The sequence below is a fragment of the Oncorhynchus masou genome, chromosome 33, assembly GCF_036934945.1.
Source record: "Oncorhynchus masou masou isolate Uvic2021 chromosome 33, UVic_Omas_1.1, whole genome shotgun sequence".
Classification (NCBI taxonomy): domain Eukaryota; kingdom Metazoa; phylum Chordata; class Actinopteri; order Salmoniformes; family Salmonidae; genus Oncorhynchus; species Oncorhynchus masou.
This window is the reverse complement of record NC_088244.1, coordinates 6,245,599-6,253,144: the sequence shown is the minus strand read 5'-3', so window position 1 is coordinate 6,253,144 and position 7,546 is coordinate 6,245,599. Positions and strand designations below refer to the sequence as shown.

General features: G+C 42.8%; 1 pseudogene; it reads left to right on the top strand.

Annotated features, from left to right (window-relative positions):
- Nucleotides 1-5,786: 5,786 nt before the first annotated feature.
- LOC135527503 (aerolysin-like protein) lies at nt 5,787-7,287 on the top strand (annotated as a pseudogene).
- Nucleotides 7,288-7,546: the final 259 nt, after the last annotated feature.

The following is a 7,546-nucleotide window of genomic DNA, read 5'->3' as shown; positions in this document are numbered from 1 at the left end:
CAATCCAGGTGTGCTAAGCTCTTAGAGACTTACCCAGAAAGACAGCTGTAATCACCGCAAAAGGAGCCTCTACAAAGAATTGACTCAAAAACCTCTTAGGGCTAGGGGGCAGTGTTCGGAAGTTCGGATAAATTATGTGCCCAAAGTAAACTGCCTGTTACTCAGGCCCAGAGGCTGGGATATGCATATCATTGGTAGCATTGGATAGAAAACATTCTGGGGTTTCTTAAAACCTCTTGATACTCCCCATCCCGGATCCGGGATCGTGAATACAGCCTCAGGCTCATTAGCATAACGCAACGTTAACGATTTCTGAAAATCGCAAATAAAATGAAAATAATGCGCCTGCTCTCAAGCTTAGCCTTTTCTTAACAACACTGTAATCTCAGATTTTCAAAATATGCTTTTGAACCATAGCAATTCACTAATTTGTGTAAGAGTATGCTAAGCTAGCTTAGCATTTTGAGTAGCATTTAGCACGCAACATTTACACAAAAACCAGATAACCAAATAAATAAAATCATTTACCTTTGAAGAGCTTCGGATGTTTTCAATGAGGAGACTCTCAGTTACATAGCAAATGTTCAGTTTTTCCTGAAAGAATCTTTGTGTAGGAGAAATCGCTCCGTTTTGTACATCACATTTGGCTACCGAAACGAACCGAAAATTCAGTCACCAACAACGTCAAACTTTTTCCGAATTAACTCCATAATATCGACCGAAACATTGCAAACGTTGTTTGGAATCAATCCTTAAGGTGTTTTTTCACATATCTCTTCATTGATATATCGTTCGTGGAAGCCTGCTTTCTTCTCTGAATTCCATGGAAAAATACTTGCAGCTGAGGTTTGCGCACCAATTTCGACGCAGGACACCGGGCGGACACCTGGTAAATGTGGTCTCTTATGGTCAATCTTCCAATGATATGCCTACAAATACGTCACAATGCTGCAGACACCTTGGGGAAACGACAGAAAGGGCAGGATCATTCCTCTTCCATTCACAGCCATATAAGGAGACAATGGAAAACGGAGCCTCAAAAATCCTGCTGATTTCCTGGATGCCGTTTCATCTTGGTTTTGCCTGTAGCTCACGTTCTAGGGCACGCACAGAGAATATCTTTGCAGTTCTGGAAACGTCAGAGTGTTTTCTTTCCAAAGCTATCAATTATATGCATAGTCAAGCATCTTTTTGTGACAAAATATTGCGCTTAAAACGGGCACGTCTTTTTATCCAAAAATGATATAGCGCCCCCAGAGTTTCAAGAGGTTAAACTCTATGTCTGTGAGTATAACAGAACTGATATTGGAGGCGAAAACCCACAGAAAATCATCCATCATTTTTTTTTCACCAACTACTTCGCAGACACAGTTCAGTGTGTCAAATCGGAGCACCTGTTGTCCTGACCTCTGGCAGTCTCTATGGGGGTACCACAGGGTTCAATTCTTGGGCTGACTCTTTTCTCTGTATATATCAACGATGTCTCTCGTGCTGCTGGTGATTCTCTGATCCACCTCAATGCAGATGACACCATTCTGTATACATCTGACCCCTTCTTTGGTCACTGTGTTAACTAACCTCCAAATGAGCTTCAATGCCATATAACACTCCTTCCATGGCATCCAACTGTTCTTAAACGCTAGAAAAACCAAATGCATGCTTTTCAACCGTTCGCTGCCCACAGCCGCCCGCCCGACTAGCATCACTACTCTGGACGGTTCTGACCTAGAATATGTGGTTAACTACAAATACCTAGGTGTCTGGCTAGACTGTAAACTCTCCTTCCAGACTCATATCAACCATATCCACTCCAAAATCAAATCTAGAATCGGCTTTCTATTCGCCACAAATTCTCCTTCACTCACGCCACCAAACTTACCCTAGTAAAACTGACTATCCTACTGATCCTCGACTTTGGCTATGTCATCTACAAATAGCTTCCAATACTGGATGCAGTCTATCACAGTGCCATCCATTTTGTTAACAAAGCCCCTTATACCACCCAACAATGCGACCTGTATGCTCTAGTCTGCTGGCCCTCGCTACATATTCGTCTCGAAACCCGCTGGCTCCTGGTCATCTAAGTCTATGCTAGGTAAAGCTCCGCCTTATCTCAGCTCACTGGTCACGATAACAACACCCACCTGTAGTATGTGCTCCAGCAGGTATATCTCACTGGTCATCCCCAAAGCAAACACATCCTTTGGCCGCCTTTCCTTCCAGTTCTCTGCTGCCAGTGACTGGAACGAATTGCTAAAATCGCTGAAGCTGGAGACTTACATTTCCCTCACTAATTTTAAACATCAGCTATCTGAGCAGCTAACCTATCGCTGCAGCTGTACATAGTCCACCCAATCTACCTACCTCATCCCCATATTGCTTTTCTTTACTTTTCTGCTCTTTTGCACACCAGTATCACAACTTGCACATCATCATCTGCTCATCTATCACTCCAGAGTTAATCTGCTATAATGTAATTACTTTGTTACTATGGCCTATATATTGCCTAACCTCCTCACGCCATTTGCACACACTGTATATAGACTATCTTTTTTCTATTGTGTTATTGACTGTACGCTCGTTTATTCCATGTGTAACTCTGTTGCTGCTTTGTTTTATCTTGGCCAGGTCGCAGGTGTAAATGAGAACTTGTTCTCTACTTGCTTACCTGGGTAAATAAAGGTGAAATAAATTAAATTAAAAAAGAGATGGCACAACATTGTGAACATAGTTATTCATATTTAGGGTCTTAAAGCACATAGTTCAAGAATAGGGCAATACAAATCATGACTACATGACCAATGGTGCAGCTGTTGCATTGCTTGCACACTACAGAGTAGCATCTCATGCAGGTAAAATAAAACCCTTGTATCTACATTCAATAATGAAGTTTGAATGATTCAGGTTTTAGGTGTTACTTGACTAAATCTGAGTGTTAGTTTTAATTGGACACTTGATAAAGTTAACAGACCCTGTTCTATATTAGACAGTGTCATAATATATTAATACATAACTGTAAATACTAAAGCCTGTCTGAAAGAATATTGTACTATATTATAATATATTAATACATACCTGTAAATACTAAAGCCTGTCTTAAAGAATATTGTACTATATTATAATATATTAATACATACCTGTAAATACTAAAGCCTGTCTTAAAGAATATTGTACTATATTATAATATATTAATACATACCTATAAATACTAAAGCCTGTCTGAAAGAAAATTAGACTATATTATAATATATTAGTACATACCTGTTAATAGTGCAGCCTGTTGTAACGGCGTTCTTCGTTTGTCGCAAGAAAGTCGGACCGAAATGCAGAATGGTGGTTACTCATGTTTTTAATGAATGAACCGCGGTACATGAAATAACTGATACAAAATACAAAACAACAAAACGGAACGTGAAACCTAATACAGCCTATCTGGTGAAACTACACAGAGACAGGAACAATCACCCACGAAATACACAGTGAAACCCAGGCTACCTAAATACGGTTCCCCATCAGAGACAACAAGAATCACCTGACTCTGATTGAGAACCGCCTCAGGCAGCCAAACCTAAACTAAACACACCCCTAATCAACCACAATTCCAATGCCTACAAAAACCCCAATACGACAACACAATAACATAAACCCATGTCACACCCTGGCCTGACCAACTAATTAACTAAAACACAAAATACTAAGACCAAGGCGTGACACCTGTCTTAAAGAATATTGTTCTATGTTATAATATATGAATGCATACCTGTGAATAGTTTAGCCTGTCTTAAAGAATATTGTTATATATTAATTAATTTCAATCTTTATTATTTCAGATATTTCAAAACAGCAACTTTGTTTGGAGAGATGAGTTTTAGCACCATAAACAACCTCATATTCTGATGTAGCATCTATTACATTCATACTCATCATTAAAGGGAAGGTTATCATATTCTGATGTAGCATCTGTAGCATCTGTAACATACATACACAACAATATGTTTCATTACACATAAGTCACCAAGTTTATCAGGAAGAAACAGCAGGAGGTAGAGTGGGGAGGTGCTGGGAGTAGGAGAGGGACTCCATGGTGTTGATCATGAGAAACAGCAGGAGGTAGAGTGGGGAGGTGCTGGGAGTAGGAGAGGGACTCCATGGTGTTGATCAGGAAGAAACAGCAGGAGGTAGAGTGGGGAGGTGCTGGGAGTAGGAGAGGGACTCCATGGTGTTGATCAGGAAGAAACAGCAGGAGGTAGAGTGGGGAGGTGCTGGGAGTAGGAGAGGGACTCCATGGTGTTGATCAGGAAGAAACAGCAGGAGGTAGAGTGGGGAGGTGCTGGGAGTAGGAGAGGGACTCCATGGTGTTGATCATGAGAAACAGCAGGAGGTAGAGTGGGGAGGTGCTGGGAGTAGGAGAGGGACTCCATGGTGTTGATCAGGAAGAAACAGCAGGAGGTAGAGTGGGGAGGTGCTGGGAGTAGGAGAGGGACTCCATGGTGTTGATCAGGAAGAAACAGCAGGAGGTAGAGTGGGGAGGTGCTGGGAGTAGGAGAGGAACTCCATGGTGTTGATCAGGAAGAAACAGCAGGAGGTAGAGTGGGAGGTGCTGGGAGTAGGAGAGGGACTCCATGGTGTTGATCAGGAAGAAACAGCAGGAGGTAGAGTGGGGAGGTGCTGGGAGAAGGAGAGGGACTCCATGGTGTTGATCAGGAAGAAACAGCAGGAGGTAGAGTGGGAGGTGCTGGGAGTAGGAGAGGGACTCCATGGTGTTGATCAGGAGAAACAGCAAGAGGTAGAGTGGGGAGGTGCTGGGAGTAGGAGAGGGACTCCATGGTGTTGATCAGGAGAAACAGCAAGAGGTAGAGTGGGAGGTGCTGGGAGTAGGAGAGGGACTCCATGGTGTTGATCAGGAAGAAACAGCAGGAGGTAGAGTGGGGAGGTGCTGGGAGTAGGAGAGGGACTCCATGGTGTTGATCAGGAGAAACAGCAGGAGGTAGAGTGGGGAGGTGCTGGGAGTAGGAGAGGGACTCCATGGTGACTCTGAGGTTCCTAGCTGAGGAGGGAGGAATGGGTGTGACAGATTCCAGGTGAATAAAGATGGAAAGGACAGAGGAGGGTGGAGGACAAGGAGGAGTTAGGAGCAATTCAAGAATGTCTCATTCTCAGTGATCTGAGGATTGTGGAGCGATTTGGTCGCCCTAGCTAGACCAGAGGTACCGTCCTGTATTTTTTTCATTCCAATCCCAATCTAGTCGAACTGATTCTAATCAAATAAAATCAAATTTTATTTGTCACATACACATGGTTAGCAGATGTTAATGCGAGTGTAGCAAATTGCTTGTGATTCTAGTTCCGACCATGCTGTAATATGTAACAATTAATCTAACAATTTCACAACACCTACCTTATACACACACAAGTGTAAAGGAATGAATAAGAATATGTACATAAAAATATATATGAATGAGCGATGGCCGAACGGCATGGGCAAGATGCAGTAGATGGTATAATCAGGTTAGTTACAACTGGGGCTGGAGTGAAAACCAACAGGAGGGTAGCTCTCCAGGAACAGGGTTGGAGAGCCCTGCCCTAGACTGATGTGTTGCTCGACCTCTAGTTCCTACCATGAGTCATTATATCCCTTAGTTATTGTTTGATCCTTTTACCTTGTTCTTTAATTTCCTGTTGGTGCTTTGAATGTCTGAATCAGATCTGAGTTAGAGTTGGAGGTTTCTTAAATGTATCTGTACAAATTTGTATTTCAGGTTACGTGACGTACACACACACGTAACATGGCAACCACACTGTATTTGATTGGTGGTCAAGGAGGCAGTTCATTTGAATTTCACGGTATGAAAAACGGTGCCACCCTCAAGAAGATTGGAGTGGCGGTGGAAGGCTGGCAGGTGAAAGCTGTGCGGGCGGAGCTTACCGACGGGCGCGTTGAGACCTTTGGAAATTTTGAGTTTGAGTTGTACCTCGGCGAGCGCATCACCAAGCTGTTGCTGTGGGGTAACGGTGTCGGCACACGTCTGGGTGCCATCAAGTTCACGACGAGTGAGAACCGGGAGTTCTTTGAAAAAATGACCAGCTGGGGACTGAAGACTGAGTACACCATGGATGTGGGGTCTGGAATCTGCCTGGGGCTGCAGGGCAGGTCTGGCTCAGACTTTGACTGCATGGGCTTCCTCTTCATCAACACCATCAAGTAGTCCGTGCTGACTGACATGGAGTATCCCACCCTGTCCCTCTTCAAACTCCAGGTGTGTGTAGACGGCTCAGGAAAACTCTATCGATGCTCTAACATTAAGGGGGCTGTCCACTTTAAAACATGTAATCCATTATGGGGGTTGACATTCATCAGGCATCTCATTTCTAGGACAGTCACACACACATACACATTAGTTACTATTGTTGGCTTACTAAAAATCAATTGATCAGTTCCTCACTGATGGTTAGTTCTAAAATTGTCTTTGTCTTATCTGAACAATTTGTATCGTTGTGTGTGTGTTGATTTTAGGTGACTCCAGAATATGTGAAATCCGTGTCCCACCACAATGACACCTCATTGGTTCAAGAAGAGTCCATTACATACAGCAAGACACTGACCAAGACTTCCTCCTGGTCAGTCAGCAACAAGATAGAATCCACCTTGAATGTGTCGGTCAAAGCAGGGATCCCGGATCTGGTCGAAGTGTCATCAGGGTTCAGCTTGAACGTGGGAGTGTAGCAATTAACCAGCCTGCAGAAGACAGAGACCATAACAGAATTGGATACTATCAAAGTGAAGATCCCGCCATGGACGACCATGGATGTTGAGATCACAATGGGGAAAGCAAATTTCGACCTTGACTACAGGGCCATAGTGAAAGTCACCTGCATGAATGGCAGTCAGCTGGTCTTCCCATCCACTGGTGTGACTTACACTTCAGTGAGGATATCCACAAAGGAGACATGATACCAGTGTGTGACATCCTGAATAGTATGCACAGTGATAGAAATTGACACCATGACTAAATCTTCGTGTGCCTTCTCTGTTATTATGATCATCTTTGAGTGATTCTGATTGAACCATGTTGCCTCAGCTCTTTATTTCTGTCTCAGCAGAGGGTATAACAACAGGTGGGTCATTCCTACAATCCGTTGCCTTTTGTGTCCAATGACATTTTAACACGTTTTGTGTGAATTATTGAACAACATTCACTACAAAATGTTTTCTTATATTGTTAGATGCCCATTTACCATAAAAAACAATGTTATGTAACTATAATTAATTAAAGTTGTAATAAACCATTTGTCTGGTGTGTCAGTAAGCTTTCGCCCTATCCCCAGTTAAGTTTATTCATCTTCCATTAGATATACTATTCATAAAATTCACAAATATTGTAATTATCATTCCAATATTTTGATGATCATTACATGATTGGGGTGGCAGGGTAGCCTAGTGGTTAGAGAGGTGGACTAGTAACTGGAAGGATTCAAGTTCAAACCTCCTAGCTGACAAGGTACAAATCTGTCGTTCTGCCCCTGAACAGGCAGTTCACCCACTGTT